Source organism: Saccopteryx leptura, chromosome 11 (assembly GCF_036850995.1).
Source record: "Saccopteryx leptura isolate mSacLep1 chromosome 11, mSacLep1_pri_phased_curated, whole genome shotgun sequence".
In the NCBI taxonomy this organism is placed as follows: domain Eukaryota; kingdom Metazoa; phylum Chordata; class Mammalia; order Chiroptera; family Emballonuridae; genus Saccopteryx; species Saccopteryx leptura.
The window spans coordinates 61,071,657-61,088,908 of NC_089513.1; the positions used below are offsets into that span (position 1 = coordinate 61,071,657).

General features: G+C 42.3%; 2 pseudogenes; both read left to right on the forward strand.

The window, feature by feature from the left end:
• The first annotated feature begins 1,836 nt into the window (after positions 1–1,836).
• LOC136383270 (periodic tryptophan protein 1 homolog) lies at positions 1,837–3,840 on the forward strand (annotated as a pseudogene).
• Positions 3,841–7,487: 3,647 nt separating this feature from the next.
• LOC136383136 (zinc finger CCHC-type and RNA-binding motif-containing protein 1 pseudogene) lies at positions 7,488–8,543 on the forward strand (annotated as a pseudogene).
• Positions 8,544–17,252: the final 8,709 nt, after the last annotated feature.

Below are 17,252 nucleotides of genomic sequence, written 5' to 3' on the forward strand. Positions count from 1 at the left end.
AGTTCGTTATTGCATCACTTTAGTTGTTTATTGATTGCTTCTCAGATGTGCCTTCACCAGGGGTCTTAAACCAAGCCAGTGACCCCTTGCTTAAGCCAGCGACTGTGGGCTCAAGCCAGCAACCTTGGGCTTCGAGCTAGTGGTCCTGTGCTCAAGCTAATGAGCCTAAGCTCAAGCTGAATGAGCCCACACTCAAGCCGGTGACCTTGGTATTTTGAACCTGGAACCTCAGCATCCCAGGTTGATGGTCTAGCCACTGCGCCACCACCACGTAGGCTAGAATGGCTTTTTCTTTTTTTTGTATTTTTCTAAAGTTGGAAACGTGGAGGCAGTCAGACAGACTCCCACATGCGCCCGACCGGGATCCACCTGGCACGCCCACCAGGGGGCGATGCTCTGCCCATCTGGGGCGTCGTTCTATTGCAACCAGAGCCATTCTGGTGCCTGAGGCAGAGGCCACAGAGCCATCCTCAGTGCCCGGGCCAACTTTGCTCCAATGGAGCCGTGGCTGCAGGAGGGGAAGAGAGAGACAGAGAGGAAGGAGAGGGGGAGAGGTGGAGAAGCAGATAGGCGCTTCTCCTGTGTGCCCTGGCTGGGAATTGAACCCGGGACTCCTGCACACCAGGCCGACGCTCTACCACTGAGCCAACTGGCCAGGGCCTAGAATGGCTTTTAGACAATTCAAATATTACAGAGACAGCTAATGTTCCCTTTAACTCTGTTCACCCCAAATTCTACTTTTATTTCCCCCTGCTATAAAAATGTATAGAGCCTTCTGGTCTATTTTTTTATGTTACAGAGGGTCCTCGGGTTTTGACAGTCTCAATATATGACATTTTGAATTTACAACACTCGTTCCCATAAAAACTTTAAAAAATGGAAACATAATTGTTTCTACTTACTCCGTTAGCGTCGTACTTTTTTTACACTCATTTTTGTCATTTTTTTCTGTTACTACATACAGTACAATGTATAGTACAGTATATTTATGTCCTTTTTTCTGTGGCTTAGTTGTGTTTTTATGTTCTAGATTATGACTTTACAACTGCATTAGGATAGGTAAGTGACTTAGGCTAGAGTGTGTTTCAACTTACACCAAAATTTGGGTTACATCACTGTCTTAGGAATGTAACTGTGTCATAACCAGAGGACCCCCTGTATATTATAAGTTCATATATATATATTTATATATATAAAATCTCAAACCATACATGAACAATTTAAAATTTTACATAAATAGTATCATATCTCTTTACTAATTTGTGTTTCCTTACAAGAACATAATACCCACAAAGCAAGGGCTTTATCTGGCTTTGTCTATTTTCTCCTGTATTTCCAGGTTCTAGAACAGCTCCATATACAGGCATTCAAATATTTTCTGAATAAATAAATATCAATCTGTACCTTGCTACTCAAATGTAATATTGTGTTTCTGATATATCTATGTACATATATATATATAATCTCATCTAGTTCATTATTTTATTCTGCTGTGTATTATAAATATACTATATTTTATTTATCCATTCCCCTGTTGAGGGCATTTATGTTTTGCTTTATAGACTATGTTGTAGGGAGCACCCTTGAATATAGTCTCCTCAGGACAAATGGAAGAGCCTCTCTGGAGTATACAAACCCAGAAGGGAAATGGCTGGGGCAATAAAAGGTGTGTATTTTGGGGTTGGGTTTTTTTCCCCTTTTTTAGGGTCTGAGCCTGTGCTCTGCCCAAGCGGCATCCTGGTGCTCATCCTGGAGCGTGTGGGCCAGAGGGCAGCGAGGATCCCAGTTGCACTAGGGCCGAGTGTGCGGCGTGAGGCATCCCTCCAGCCGAAGACCATGAACCGCAGCCACCAGGTGACGTGCGTGGCCTGGGTCTGCTGCGGCGTGGCCAAAGAGGCGCCAGACAAGGTAGAGCTTAGTAAAAAAGAAGTAAAATGTCTCATTGCTGAAGCAAAGGAAAAATTACAAGAAGGTGGCAGTGATGAGGAGGAGATGGGCGATCCTTTAGAAGAGGGCATGCAGAATGCACACACCCAGGTATGACCCAGGGAGTCCCTGGAGGATGGCACCCCTGAGGATGAAGGACAGTGGGTGACGATGGGCTGGCTGAGTATGAGCTAGATAAATATGACAAGGAAGGCGACCCAGATACTAAAACTCTTGGAGAATCTCTGTTGGGTCTCAGTCTACGGGAGTAATGATCAAGATCCTTAGGTTACTCTGAAGGATACTGAGCAATATGAATGGGAGGATTTCTTGATTAAGCCCAGTGACAATCTCATAGTTTGTGGCAGAGCAGAGCAGGACCAGTGCAACTTGGAGGTACATGTTTATAATCAAGAAGATTCTTGTTTATGTACACCATAATACACTGCTGTCTGTATACCCTCTGAGTGTGGAATGGCTGAATTTTGATCCTAGCCCCGACAATTCTACTGGAAATTATATTGCTGTGGGAAACATGATCCCCGTCATTGAAGTGTGAGACCTTAATATAGTGGACTCTTTAAAGCCAGTCTTCACACTTGGAAGTAAACTATCAAAAACGATGAAAAGGAAAGGGAAGAAGAATTCCTCAGCAGAAGGGCATACTGATGCTATCCTGGACCTTTCTCGGAATAAGTTGATCAGAAATGTGCTGGTGAGTGCATCAGCTGACAACGCTGTACTCCTGTGGGATGTCTTTGGGGAAACTAGCAGCAAGCCTGGCTGTACACACAGACAAGGTCCAGACTCTACAGTTTCATCCATTTGGAGCACAGAGTCTAATTTCTGGATCATATGATAAGTCAGTGGCTCTGTATGACTGCCAAAGCCCAGAGGAAAGCCATCAGATGTGGCGGTTCAGTGGGCAGATTGAGAGTGACCTGGTCTATGGCCATACCACCCTGAACGCGCCCGATCTCATCTGATCTCGGAAGCTAAGCAGGGTCGGGCCTGGTTAGTACTTGGATGGGAGAGAGTGACCTGGAATCACTTTTCACCTTGTCATATTTTAGCCAGTAGGGATGATAGCTTTGTATATAATTTGGATGCACGTTCAGATAAGCCAATTTTTTTATTTTTTTTTGTATTTTTCTGAAGCTGGAAACGGGGAGAGACAGTCAGACAGACTCCCGCATGCGCCCGACCAGGATCCACCCAGCACGCCCACGAGGGGCGGAACGCTCTGCCCACCAGGGGGCGATGCTCTGCCCCTCCAGCGGGGGGGTCGCTCTGCCGCGACCAGAGCCACTCTAGCGCCTGGGGAAGAGGCCAAGGAGCCATCCCCAGCGCCCGGGCCATCTTTGCTCCAATGGAGCCTTGGCTGCGGGAGGGGAAGAGAGAGACAGAGAGGAAGGAGGGGGTGGGGGTGGAGAAGCAAATGGGCGCTTCTCCTATGTGCCCTGGCCAGAAATCGAACCCGGGTCCCCCGCACGCCAGGCCGACGCTCTACCGCTGAGCCAACCGGCAGGGCCAGATAAGCCAATTTTTATACTCAATGCACACGATGAAATCTCTGGTCTTGATCTCAGCAGTCAAATCAAGGGTTGCCTTGTTACTGCATCTGCAGACAAGTATGTGAAGATCTGGGACATCCTAGGAGAGAGGCTAAGCCTAGTTCACTCCAGGGACATGAAAATGGGAGTTCTGTTCTGCCCTTCCTGTTTCCCTGACTTGCTATTTATTTATGCCTTTGGAGGTCAGAAAGAAGGGCTTCGGGTCTGAGATATAAGCACAGTCTCTTCAGTAAATGAAGCCTTTGGAAGACGAGAGAGGCTTGTTCTTGGTCATACAAGAAGCTCATCTATTAGCAGCCCTTTTGGGAGCAGGAGCTCAGCCACACCAATGGAGTCTTAATGAAGATCATAGTTTTCCTGTCTGTCTGTTTCCCTTAACTCAGCGTGTTAAAGGCTGCCTAAAAATGGTGCATGTGTAGCGACAGAAACAAAATCCGTTTCCTACTACCTGACCTTCCTCTCTGCAGCTGTGGCAGCAGCAGATGGGCCAGGCTTCATGCTTGTGTAAGGCTCCCATGGCAGGTCTCCTTGGACAGGGTAATAAAAAGTGTTTTGTTTTTTTAAAAAATAATTCCTTAAATATGCCATCTGTCACAGGTAAAATCTAAGTTTGTAAAATAGCTAGTAATCTATATAATTGTAAAAAAGAGGAAAATCCTGTAATCTTAACACATAGGTCAACCCCAGCCAGGAAGACTGTGGTTTGGCCAAGATTGCACAGTAGGCCACGAACTGAGGCAAGTGTCCCAGGGAGTGCACTTTTCAAACTGACCGTTCTCCAGTTAATGCTCATGACAAAAAGTGCTGTTTGGTAACTCGATTAAAAGTGGCATGCCTTTTCTCCCCTAGCATGGCATTCAGTGTTATCAGAGAAAAGAGACATTACATAATGATAAATGTCAGTCCAACAAGAAGATAGGCTATAACATTCATAAATCTTATGTGCCCAACATAGAAGCACATAAATATATTAAGCATTAACAGACCTAAGGGGAGAAATAGCAATACAGTAATAGTAGGGGACTTGAATTCCCCACATTCATCATCAGCTAGATCATTCAGACAGAAAGATCAGTAAACAGTGACCTTAAACAATTCGTTAGACCAGGTGGACTCTACATATACAGAACATTCCATCCAGAAGAACAGAATACACAGTCTTGTCAAGCACACATGGAAAATTCCCCAGGATAGATCACATTACACCACAAAACGTAAGATAAGGATGCCCACTCTCAGTTTTTATTCAACATAGTATTGGAAGCCCTATTCAGAGCAATTATGCAGGGGGAAAGCATCCAAAGCAGAAAGAAGTACAACTATCAGCAGATGGCATAGATAAAAAACCCTATACTGTATTTACCATGTATAAGATGCACCTGTTTTCAAAAAATTTGGGGTCTAAAAACTGGGTGCATCTTATACAGTGATTGTAGATTTTTTTACTTGCATTTGACAGTGATGAGTTGTATGACTTTTATGAGTAAAACTTGAGTTCTTATAAAAAAAGTGTGTATTTTTTTTGCCTTTTTTGTCTAATTTTTAAAATCATGCCTGACCAGGTGGTGGCGCAGTGGATAGATCATTGGACTGGAATGCAGAGGACCCAGGCTCGAGACCCCGACATCGCCAGCTTGAGCGTGGGCTCATCTGGCTTGAGCAAAAAGCTCACCAGCTTGGACCCAAGGACGCTGGCTCAAGCAAGGGGTTACTCGATCTGCTGTAGCCCCATGGTCAAGGCACATATGAGAAAGCAATCAATGAACAACTAAGGTGTCGCAACAAAAAACTGATGATTGATGCTTCTCATCTCTCTCCATTCCTGTCTGTTTGACCCTGTCTATCCCTCTCTCTGACTTTCTCTCTGTCCCTGTAAAAAAAAAAAAAGAAAAAAGAAATCATTTTTTATTTTTCAATTGTCGTTGATATACACTATTATATTACCTTTAGATGTACAACTTAGTGATTAGACATTATAGAACTTAGTGGCCTGACCTATGATGGCGCAGTGGATAAAGTGTTGAACTGGAACACTGAAGTCACTGGTTCGAAACCCTGGGCTTGCCTGGTCAAGGCACATATCGGAATTGATGCTTTCTGTTCCTCCCCCTTCTCTCTCTCTCTCTTGCTCTCTCCTCTCTCTAAAATGAATAATAAAAAAAAAAGAACTTAGTAAGTGATCATCCTGATAAGTCTCATACCCATCTGATACTACACATAGTTACTAGAATATTACTGACTATATTCCCTATGCTGTACTTTATATCCCCCTGACTATTTTGTAACAACCAATTTGTACTTTTTAATCCCTTCACCTTTATCACCCATCCCCCAACCACCCTCTCATTGGGCAACCCTCAAAATTTTCTCTGTATCAATTAGTCTGCTTCTGTTCTGCATGTTTGCTTATTTTGTTTGTTAGATTGAATTGTTGATAAATATATATTTATTGCATTTTATTGTTTATGTTTTATATGGATTATATTTATTGATCACAGACAATAGAAATATAAATTATTGTTCATAACTTTGATTTTCTTATTCTTATTATTTTTTTTATTCATTTTTTAGAGAGGAGAGGGAGAGACAGAGAGAGAGAGAGGAGAGACAGAGAGAGAGAAGGGGGGAGGAGCTAGAGGCATCAACTCCCATATGTGCCTTGACCAGGCAAGCCCAGGGTTTTGAACCGGCGACCTCAGCATTTCCAGGTCGAGGCATAATCCACTGCGCCACCACAGGTCAGGCCTCTTATTATCATTAAAGAAGATCCTTTAACATTTTATGTAATACTGGTTTGGTGGTGATTAACTCCTTTAGCTTTTTCTTCTCTGGGAAGCACTTTAAATATCTTTCCATTCTAGCCCTGGCCAATTGGCTCATGGGTAGAGTGTCGGCCTGGCGTGCAGGAGTCCTGGGTTTGATTCCTGGCCAGGGCACACAAGAGAAGCGCCCATCTGCTTCTCCACCCCTCCCCCTCTCCTTCCTCTCTGTCTCTCTCTTCTTCTCCTGCAGCCAAGGCTCCATTGGAGCAAAGTTGGCCCGGGCGCTGAGGTTGGCTTGGTGGCCTCTGCCTCAGGCACTAGAATGGTTCTGGTTGCAACAGAGCGATGCCCCAGATGGGCAGAGCATCGCCCCCTGGTGGGCATGCCGGGTGGGTCCCAGTTGGGCGCATGCGGGAGTCTGTCTGACTGCCTCCCCATTTCCAACTTCAGAAAAATACAAAAAAATACACACACACACACACACACACACACACACACTAGAAAGCCTGGCGGTCATACGAAATGACCGCTGTTCTAGATATTATAAATTGTAATTAAAATGATTTGTGCAAAGGTGTCTGCTAATTCAAACTGAATTACCCAGGGCAGGTGGCGAGGACGCTCAATTAGTGGAACTACAATGTTTCCGTACTTGCAACATTGAGAAAATCCTTTCTTGCCACGGTCAAATCGATTAGTTTCTAACTTGAAGTTTAAGGACTGACAGTGTTCACATTTAATATTCATGTCACCAGAGGAATGCTCAAAAATTAAAGTTTCTCCGTTTGAAACTGTTTTAATCCTTTTTGCGTTTTGGTCAGCATTACTCTGTCGTTTTTTTGCATTTCTCTCCTGCCTTTGTTCAAGGGACTCATTTTGTCAAGACAGGCTTTTTTGTCTTGCATCTGAGGCAAGCCTTGTTTCTCTATGCTCATCAGTCTCATTTTGCCGAGAAAGACGCATTTGCTCTACGACTGAAGCAAGCCTTGTCTTTCTCTGCTCAGTGGTTTCTTTTTGTCGAGAAAGCCGTTTTTGTGCAGCTTTAGCTCCTTTTCTCTCCTCTTCAGTGCTGTATTTTCTAGGAGGCATTCTTCAAAGAAATTACGTTAAGACGTAGTTTTTATGTAAAACAGATGATTGCCAATGCAAACAAATGTTCACCTTCCCCCTGACACGCTCAATTTGCGTTCAGCCTTATATTGTTTCAAAAGCAGATGAGGCTGCTGCTACTTTCACGTCGGCGGCGGCTGACCCTTCCCAGCACCCGTGATGACAAGGCTGCTGCGAGGGGTGAGGAAGAGTCGGGGTTGAGCCCCAGCTGACCCGAGAGCTCAAGCTCTGTGGATCTTCCGGGCCCGCCCCATCTGAAGAAATGAGTGGTGGATTGGCCCCTAGTAAAAGCACAGTGTATGTATCCAACTTGCCCTTTTCCCTGACCAACAATGACTTATACCGGATATTTTCCAAGTATGGCAAAGTTATCAAGGTTACTATAATGAAAGATAAAGATACCAGGAAGAGTAAAGGTGTTGCATTTATTTTATTTTTGGATAAAGACTCTGCACAAAACTGTACCAGTGCAATAAACAACAAACAGTTATTTGGTAGAGTGATAAAAGCAAGCATTGCTATTGACAATGGAAGAGCAGCTGAGTTCATCCGAAGACGAAACTACTTTGATAAATCTAAATGTTATGAGTGTGGGGAAAGTGGACAGTTAAGTTATGTCTGTCCTAAAAATATGCTTGGAGAACGTGAACCTCCAAAGAAGAAGGAGAAAAAGAAAAAACAGAAAATTCCTGAACCAGAAGAAGAAATTGAAGAAGTAGAAGAAAGTGAAGATGAAGGGGAAGATCCTGCTCTTGACAGCCTCAGTCAGGCCATTGCTTTTCAGCAAGCCAAAATTGAAGAAGAGCAAAAAAAAATGGAAACCCAGATCAGGGGGTCCCTCAACATCAGATGATTCAAGACGCCCAAGGATAAAGAAAAGCACATATTGCAGTGATGAAGAAGAACTTAGTGATTAAAATTATATTTATTATATAAATATCATTTAAAATTTTGTTTTAATCTTAGAGTACCAACTTCGGTTGGGACTAAAGATTGCTTTTAGTATTTGAGCATAAGAATACCACATAATTTTTTACTATAAAATAGGATATTAAAAAGAAATTTTAAAGTACCAGGTATGTCCCAAGTAAAATATCTTGCCTTAGCAGGGTATTAAAAATAAAGATTTGCTGCCCTGGCCAGTTAGCTCAGTTAGTTAGAGCATCATTCCAAGATTTCAGGTTCAATCCCAGTCAGGACACATACAAAAATCAACCAATGAAGGCATAAAAAGGTGGAAAAACAAATCAATGTTTCTCTCTCTTTCTCTTTCTCTCCCTTCCTCTCTGATATCAACAGAAATAAAATTTTAAAATGAAGATTGGCTCATAGCCATTAATCTTGGAAACAATTTATTTAAATAAAAAAGAAAATAGAAAAAAAAAAAGCAGATGATTGCCAATGCAAACAAATGTTCACCTTCCCCCTGACCCGCTCAATTTGTGTTCAGCCGTGGCAACTTCACCCCATTGGCTAGTACAGTTACGCAAGCAACCAATAAGCTATCGGCGACAAACAGACACTTAAGCCGCATATAATAAAGATATATATATATATATATATCTTTTCGTTCTAAATGATAGCTTTGCTGGGTAGAGGGATCTTAGTTGTAGGTCCTTGCTTTTCATCACTTAGTATTTCTTGCCACTCCCTTCAGGCCAGCTAAGTTTCTGCTGAGAAATCAACTGATAGTCTTATGGGTGCTCCCTTATAGATAACTGCTTTTCTCTTGTTTCTTTTAAGAGTCTCTCTTTGTCTTTAACCTTTTGCATTTTAATTATGATGTGCCGTGGTGTGGGCCTCAGTTTCATTTTGTTTGGGACTCTCTGCACTTCCTGGACTTGTATGTCTATTTCCTTCATCAAGGTAGGGAAGTCTTTTGTCATTATTTTCTCACATAGGTTTTCAATTCTTGCTCACTCTCTTTTCCTTCTGGCACCCCCATGATGCAAATGTTGATACACTTGAAGTTGTCCCAGGTTCTCCTTACATTATCTTTATTTCTTTGGATTCTTTTTTCTCTTTTCTCTTATCTGTTCTGTATTCTAAATAGCTGATTTGATTCTCCACTATATCTAATCTAATATAGATTCCCTGTAAATTATTCATTTCAGCTAATGTATTCTTCACTTCTGACTGGTTCTTTTTTATGGTTTTTATCTCCTCACTAAGTTCCTTGAGCATCCTTATAACCATTGTTTTGAACTATGTATTTGATCATTTACTTGCCTCCATTTTGTTTAGTTCTTCTTGAAGTTTCTCCCATTTTTTCATTTGGGACATGTTTCTTTTTTTCTGCATTTTGGCTGCTTCTTTATGTTTGTTTCTATGTATTAGGTAGATCAGCTACAACCATCAGAGATTTGGTAGAGTAGCCTTGTGTAATAGGTGTTCTGTATGGCCCAGTGGTACAGCCTGCCCAGTCACCTGAGCTGGGCACTCCAGGTGCGCTCCTGTTATGGTTGAGCCTTAATTGCTGTTGGCGTCACTGGAAAGTATTGACTTACAAGCCAATTGGCTATCAGGACTGGCTGTGACAGTGGAAGAGATGCTGTCTAGGAGTCAAGTCTACTGAGCAGGACTTGCTTCAGTGGGGCTTTGGTGCTCACTGAGTCTGCCCTGCTAGGCCACTTGGCATGAGCTACAAAGTGATCTGCAGATGACTGCTACTTGTGCTGGGCTTAGTGGTGCCCAGGAGAGGCCAAGCTGTGAACCAAGACTGGCTGCTGGCAGTGCCCGGCCTGAGGTCACTTAGCAAGAGGTATAGTGTACACAGAGGTCAGAGGCTGCTTGTTAGATATTGTAGGAAAGTCTGAAGTAAAAGGCAAGAAAGCGCATTTGTATAGAAAATCCAGTACAAATGGCTTGGATGGTCATGCAAGGTGGGTGGGGTCGGGTCTCAGGAAATCACCAGGGTGAGGCAAACAGAGTGAGCCAGGTCACACTGGAAACTCAGATATGGTGACTGCTGCCACCTCAGTGGGGTGTGGGGTCTCAGAAAAGGAACAATGGCCTCTGCCAGCACTTTTAACTGGCAGAAAGCTGTCCCCCAGGTCTTGCCCTGATGCCAGAAAACCCACTTCTCCCTGTGTGTCCCTGGTTCCTTTCAAGCTGCTGTCCCAGCGCTGGAGTTCAGAGGGAGAGGGTCTAAGTAACGCAGTGCACAGGCCCTTTAAGAGGAGCTACCTGGGACTCTGGCAGCTGTCACTCAACCACAATCGCTGTTGGTTTTTACAGCCAGATGTTGTGGGGCTTTCTCTCTCTGGCACTAGAAACCTTGGCTAGGAGGCCTGGTGAGGGGATGGACCCCTTGCTCCTCAGAGGGAACTTCCATAACTTAGATATCTCTCCTGATTTTAAACCACCACACGTGGCTGTGGGACCAGCTTCTTCTGCATGTCCACCCCTCCTACCAGTCTCAATGTGGCTTGTAATTTAAAAACCTTAGTTGTAGGACTTATATTCAGCTTGATTTCAGGTGGTCCTAAGTAATCTAAAGGTGTGTATTTTAAATATCACTGGTTGCCTGCCTGCCATATTACTCTCAAAAGTGGCCATACCAAATCATACTCTCAACAGCAGTGGATAAGGGCACCATGTTTCTGAAATTTTTGCCAACACTTTATATTGTGACATTATTTAATTTTTGACCAATCTGATGTATGTTCTATGGTGTCTCTATTTTTTTTTTAAAGATTTATTGATTATGCCTGAGCAGGCAGTGGCACAGTGGATAGAGAATTAGCCTGGGATGCTGATGACCCAGGTTCGAAACCCTGAGGTTACCAGTTTGAGTGCAGACTTACCAGCTTGAGCGTGGGGTCACTGGCTTAAGTGTGGGATCATAAACATGACCCATGGCCTCTGGCTTCAGCCCAAAGGTTGCTGGCTTGGCTGTAGCCTCCCAGCCAAGGCACATATGAGAAAGCCATCAATGAACAACTAAAGTGCCGCAATGAAGAATTGACACTTCTCATCTCTCTCCCTTCCTGTCTGTCCCTGTCTCTCCCTCTCTCTTTCTCTCTCCCCCTCGCTTGCAAAAAAAAAAAAAGAAAGAAAAAAAGAAAAAAAAGATTTTATTAATTGATTTTAGAGAGAGGAGAGAGAGAAAGGGTGGGAGGAACAGGAAAGCATAAATTCATTTGCTTCTCGTACGTGCTTTGATCAAGCAGTCCTGAGGTTTTGAACGGGCAACCTTAGCATTCCAGGTCAATGCTTTATCCAGTACCACCACAGGTCAGGTTGGTGTCTTTTTATTGTTTGCTTGTTTTGAGATAACGGTAAATTCACATGTAGTTTAAAGAAGTAATACTAAGAGATACATATATCCTTTATCCAATTTCCCCCAATGGTAACATCTTGCAAAAGTATAATAAAATGTTATAACTAGGATACTAAAATCAATACAGCTGACCAATTTTGTTCAGACTTCCCCAATTTTACTTGTATTCTGTGTGTATGTGTTTTATTTAGTTCTATACAATTGTATCTCATGTGTACATATAGGTCTATATAGCCACCTCTACAGTCAAGATACAGAACAGTTACACCACATGATTCACTCCTGTTGCCCCTTTACAACCACACCTACTTTCTTCCCACCCTCTTCTTCCTTCCTAATCTCTGTTCTCCATTTCCAAAATGTCCTCTAAAAAATGTTATATAAATGAAGTCATGAAGTATGTAACCTTTCAGGATTGGCTTTTGTTACTCAGCATAATTTCCTGAAGAATCGTAGAGTTATGTGTAGCAACAGTACATTCCTTTCATTACTGAGTAGTGTTCCATGGTATGATGGACCAATTTCTTTAACCATTATCCATGGAAAGACTCCTGTGCTGTTTCAGTTTTTGGCTATTCCAAATACAACTATGAACATGTGTGCACAGTTTTTTGGTGTGAACATGAATTTTCATTCATTATCTCATATTTTCTATTAGCATCTCCCGGATTACCCGTAAGGTAGGCTATTCAAGTTTCCTCTTTTGAGAAGGGCCAGTTTTGGTCATGTTTTTCCGTTGAGTTGTTGCCTTTTTCTTACTGAATTGAAAGAGTTCTCTATATTTTCTGGACACCAATCTCTTGTCAATTATACAAGATTGTACATGTTGACATTCCGGTGATCATTGTTTCTCAGAGTAATGTGAAGTTTAGGAAATGATAAAGAATTTCTAAAACTTGGATTTGGATCATTAATGAGGGACAGAGATGCTTCATTCAGGGAATGTCATTCAGAGCCACCCACATTGCGTTTGAGGAGACTGCTGCTTTGTAGCGTCTCTTTTGCATCTGTTAAATGCCAGCAATATGCTTAGACTGTGGCATATTGGATGCTAGGCAAAACATAGCAAAAGCTTTTTCTGCTCGAGAACAGATACCATAAGCCCTTAGATTTAATTTTAGTAAATCTTTTGCCTCATTTTGAGGGGGCATTCAGATGCATTTACTGCATCACAAAGCCATCTTTTTTTCAGCATTTTGACCAACGCTCAGAAACTGCTGACATTACGATGTACTCCTTCACTGGTGTTTCTGCTTTTCCTGGTACTGCAGCCAGAATTTAGAATCCTGACTCACTCTTCAGCCGCAGGGAATGCTCATTATTCTGCTGTGGTTAATGCTCACAAAGTGACTTTGAAGGGGGAAGTAACTATTGGATAAGCCAAAGTCAGTACAATTTCAGGTAATATTGAGGCTTTTTCTTTTTCTCTCATCTACTCAGTTGCTTATTCTTCTTCCTTTGACAGAAGCAGAAGCCCTGTTTCTGCAATCCTGGCCCCAAAGCTGCAGATTATACAAACTGGCACGGCCAGGGGTGTCCTGAGCTCAGAGAGCTGTCTTTCCCTTTTGCACCGAGAGCACACTGAGTACTGGCTGCGATGTGACACAGTAAAATGGTCTGTATACCCTGTATACCTAACTTAACAGTTCCAAATTTCGCTCTCATTTCAATAAATTACCTTATAAAGCATTCACTGCTCAAAATTACCTTGACTGGTTTATTTATATGAACATTGCAATTTCCCAAATTACTGAAGAAAACTTATATACAAAATTTCTTATAATTTCCCTTCAAAACCAAAGCAAAAACTTAGAGCAAGTACCAGGATTTCTAGAAGCATGAAGTTTATACATGTGCTATACAATTAAATGTTGAGGAAAAGAGGGTTTGGACATTTTCAAATGGCTGTGGTAAGGATTAAATAAAGTATAATATATGAAAATGTTTTGTCAATTCCAAAGTGTTTTACCAAGGTAAAGATCAGTTTCTGTCAGCCTGACATATCTAAGACACAAAATTCCTTTTCTACACTGATATAAAGGAAATATTTTGATGTGAATAGGTAATGATAGAATTTCTATTGCATTTGAAGAATGATTGAAAGTAATCCTCAATTAGATGTTGGATTTCTCATTTGATGTTATAAGAATTCTTTTTTTTTTTTTTCTTCTTTTTTTTTGTATTTTTCTGAAGCTGGAAACGGGGAGAGACAGACAGACTCCCGCATGCACCCGACCGGGATCCACCCGGCACGCCCACCAGGGGGCGATGCTCTGCCCCTCCGGGGCGTCGCTCTGTCGCAACCAGAGCCACTCCAGCGCCTGGGCCATCCTCGCTCCAATGGAGCCTCGCTGCGGGAGAGGAAGAGAGAGACAGAGAGGAAGGAGAGGGGGAGGGGTGGAGAAGCAGATGGGCGCCTCTCCTGTGTGCCCGGCCGGGAATCGAACCCAGGACTTCTGCATGCCAGGCCGACGCTCTACCACTGAGCCAACCGGCCAGGGCCAAGAATTCTTAGAGGACTAAAACTGATGCTACAAGACAACAATTTATCCAAAACAAAGTTTTCTTTGGGTGCTACAGAATTCAAGGACAGCTCTGAACTCAACTGAAGTGGGTCATGAATTTGATCTTTTTGTGCTCCCTCTTTTCTTCCTTTTGCATACTTGAAATACACATCTAGTCTTGTAGGGATTTCACTTCCTTCTCCCTTTAAGATTGACCTGCCCCATTCCATCAGGGACACAAACTTCACAGAATCCAGCACACCCTCTCTAGGTAAGAGCTATGGACTTAAGGAGAAGGCATTAGAATCCCAACCTAGTGTTCTTCACAGGATGGGATGCACAGAACGCTTCTCAGTGGTATATGGCAAAGCATCAAGTAAAGTTGCATCACATGGTGGCCCTGGCCAGTTAACTTAGTCCCTTAGAGCAGTGCCCTGAAACAACAAGGTTGTGGTTCAATTCCCAGTCAGGGCACATACAGAAGCAAACAATGAATGCAAACTAAGTGAAACAACAAATGAATGATGCTTCTCTCTCTCTCCCTCTTCCCCTTCCTCTCTCTGTCTCTATAAAGCCAGAGACCTTGGGCTTCAAACCAGTGACCTTTGGGCATAAGCCAGCGAGTTTGGGATTATGTCAATGATTCCACCTGCAAGCCAGTGACCCCACACTCAAGCTGATGAGCCTGCACTCAAACCAGCAACCTTGGGGTTTTATATCCAAGACCTCATTGGCCCAGGTTAATGCTCTATCATCCACTGTACCACATAGGTCAGGCACATTAACATTTTATTATAACCTAATATAAAGTTATACTGTTTTCTTACTTGTAAAGTTTCCTCTTTTTTGCAGATGCACACATACATATTTTATTGTTGAACAATCTGAGAGTAAGTTGCAGAACTTGAATATTTTAAAATCAAGATATAATTGATATATAACAATATTAGTTTCAGGTATACAACATAAAGATGCGATATTTTATATATTGTGAAATGATCACAGTAAGTCTAGTTAATACTTATCAGCACACATAATTACAGTTTCTCTTCTTATGACAACTTTTAAAATCTACTCCTTTGGCAACTTCCAAGTATACAGTATAGTATTTTTTGTTATTTTTTTTAGAGAGAAGATAGAAAGAAATACAGAGGGAACAGAGGGAAGTATCAACTCACAGTAGTAGTTGCTTCTCGTATGTGCCTTGACTGGGCGAGCCTGGGGTTTTGAACCAGCGACCTTAACATTCCAGGTTGACAATTTATCTACAGTGCCACCACAGGTCAGGCTACAATATAGTTGTTTTTTTTTGTTTGTTTTTTTAGAGATAGAGAGAGAGTCAGAGATAGAGAGGGATAGACAGGGACAGACAGACAGGAACGGAGAGATGAGAAGCATCAATCATTAGTTTTTCTTTGCGCGTTGCAACACCTTAATTGTTCATTGATTGCTTTCTCATACGTGCCTTGACCATGGGCCTTCAGCAGACTGAGTAACTTCTTGCTGGAGCCAGCGACCTTGGGCTCAAGCTGGTGAGCTTGGTGAGCTTTTGCTCAAACCAGATGAGGGACCTCGGGGTCTCGAACCTGGGTCTTTCGCATCCCAGTCCGATGCTCTATCCACTGCGCCACCACCAGGTTAGGCTACAGTATAGTATTTTTAACTGTAGTCAGTGTGCTGTACATAACATCCCTGGGACTTATATACTTTTTAACTGGAAGTTTGTAACTTTTCACCACCTTCACTCACTTCATATACCCCTACCTCCCCCATTAACAACCACCAATCTGTTCTCTGTATCTGTGAGTTCATTTTCTTGATGTTTTTTTTTTATTTTAGATTCCACATATAAAAGAGATCATATGGTATGTAACTTACTCTGTCTGACTTATTTCATTTAACCTAACACCCCCCAGGGTCCATCCATGTCATTCCAAATAACAAGATTTCATTCTTTTTATGGCTGAATACTATTTCATTCTACATATGCACACTTCTTTATCTATTCATTTGTCAGTGGATACAGGATGCTTCCAAAAGTTTCCTCTTAAAATAAGAATAAAAGGTGACTTAATTTAAAAATAAATATGAAGTGAATAAGAGAAGTACAACAAAATGTTAACAATCACAAAGACAGTGCACAATGAAAGGTAAACTTGGCAAAAATGGAGCGGGTGGTACGCAAGTGGAATGAGTGTGGGACACCCAGTGAAATCTAAAGGAATGTTTGATGGTGGAAGAGAAGAAGGAAAGTTCATAAGCGACACTTTCACAGCCTCTCAAGCTGATATATTTTGGGTATCTGCCTTCAGACTCTGACAGACCTTGAGGTTCACCTGTATTATCTGTGTGATAACTATGGTAGAAGAAAAGACCTTCAAGAAATATACTATTACAAAAAAGAACAAAAACAAACAACAAAAAAGAAATATACTATTACCATTCATAGTAAGACACAAGATTGTTTTCTCCCTTGGATATGGCAAGAACACTCTTGAGTAATCGTAACACTTTGGCCAACTATCATTGAGGTTTTAGAATGTTTTTAAATTGGGGGAGGACTGAACCAAGTTTCTATTTCTTTCTTTTTAATTTGTTGATTGATTTTAGAGAAAGAGGTAGGGAGAGAGAGAGACAGAAACATTGATCTGTTCCTGTATGTGTCTGACTAGGGATCAAACTCACAACCTTTGTGTACTAGTACAACGCTCCAACCAACTGAGCTATCTGGGGAGGGCCCAAGTCTTTATCTCTGATTCCTTCTGCCTGCAGTCTTCAAAGCAGAAGAACCTGGAACTCAGGGCTGGCACCAGAACATTTGAGTATCTGGAGACCACCTGTTTGATCAGCTTTTCATGTTGACTTGCTATTCTGAGGAAACTGTGTGAGGATGAGGCAGGGAGTAAAGGGCTAATAGGAGGGACATTGAGAGTTTCAGCTTCTGAATGGTGTGTATGTCTTCAAAATTCAGTGTAGGTAGTAGGTGGTAGGCTCTTTAGCCACAGACACCATCCCAAGTTCAGAGCAACAGTCTGTGTGTGTGTGTGTGTGTGTGTGTGTGTGTGGTGTGTACACCTTCATGCAGCACTTCATA